This window comes from Poecilia reticulata, unplaced genomic scaffold, assembly GCF_000633615.1.
Source record: "Poecilia reticulata strain Guanapo unplaced genomic scaffold, Guppy_female_1.0+MT scaffold_286, whole genome shotgun sequence".
Classification (NCBI taxonomy): domain Eukaryota; kingdom Metazoa; phylum Chordata; class Actinopteri; order Cyprinodontiformes; family Poeciliidae; genus Poecilia; species Poecilia reticulata.
Genome location: NW_007615064.1, coordinates 81,191 through 82,245, shown reverse-complemented (window position 1 = coordinate 82,245; position 1,055 = coordinate 81,191).

Below are 1,055 nucleotides of genomic sequence, written 5' to 3'. Positions count from 1 at the left end.
GGGGGGGCAACCCAACCTGAATACACCACGGTGAACTTGGCACCCAATGCTATGTGAACAMAATGAATCTGGAATGTCAGATTTGTCTGTTGAAAACCTCAGACCCATTTTCATTCATCTACATTTTGTTGCTGCTTTTACTCTTTGCTGCAACATGGAATCCAGTGRCTGGAGAAAATCTGTCGTCTTTCTCAGAGAAATGTCGTTTTCAGAGGCTGCAGAGCAGAGAGATTTAACATTAGTGCCAGAAACGAGTTGCAGCAGCAGCAGCGACTGATCCTGCATGCTGGTCAGTCGGTAAGCAGGAGGCTGTGAATGACCAGAGACTCCTATTAGAAACACATTCCTGGATCTGCTCTTCCATCTTGTCCTCATCCGGTCRTGAGGATTGGGACCCATCACAGCACAGACTTGGTGGGACTGGGTTCAAACTGCAGGAGTTTCTGGACCATTAAAACCAGCAGAGCTTSTGTTTAATGTTAAAGATTAAATCTCAACTAATGCAGCTTATTTCTTAAAGACAAACATCAATGTGATCAGTGTCATATAGATCAACATATAGATCTATGTATTTGACTGGATCTATAGTAGAAAAATAAACATTAGTACATTCTTGTGCCAACAAACTYAAAGAGTTTCTCCAAGGAAAATATTTTTTGAGCTACAAAAAGTTCAAAAAATTGCTAGAAAAAGTTTTTCTACCAAAAATGTTTTTATTTATTTATTTTTTTTAAATAAATTTTAAAAACTTTTCAAACTCAGAAATTTGCTTGTTGTTTCTCTAGAACACTTTTTAGGTAMATTTAAAAATGCCCTATTTTTTCTATCATATTTTTACTTTTCAAACTTTTTTTTCAGAAAAATCTTACATTTTCAGGTGTTCAAACTCAGAAATTTCCTTTTTTTTTTTTCAATTTCTGAGATTAATTTGATCATTTCTGAGTTTTGTCTCAAAATTTCTGTTCTTTCTTGGAATTATTAAATTTTTTTTTTAGAAATTATTTTTTCCTGTTTTTTTATTTATAAAGCTTCCTGCTTCCTCTGCTTCCTGCTTC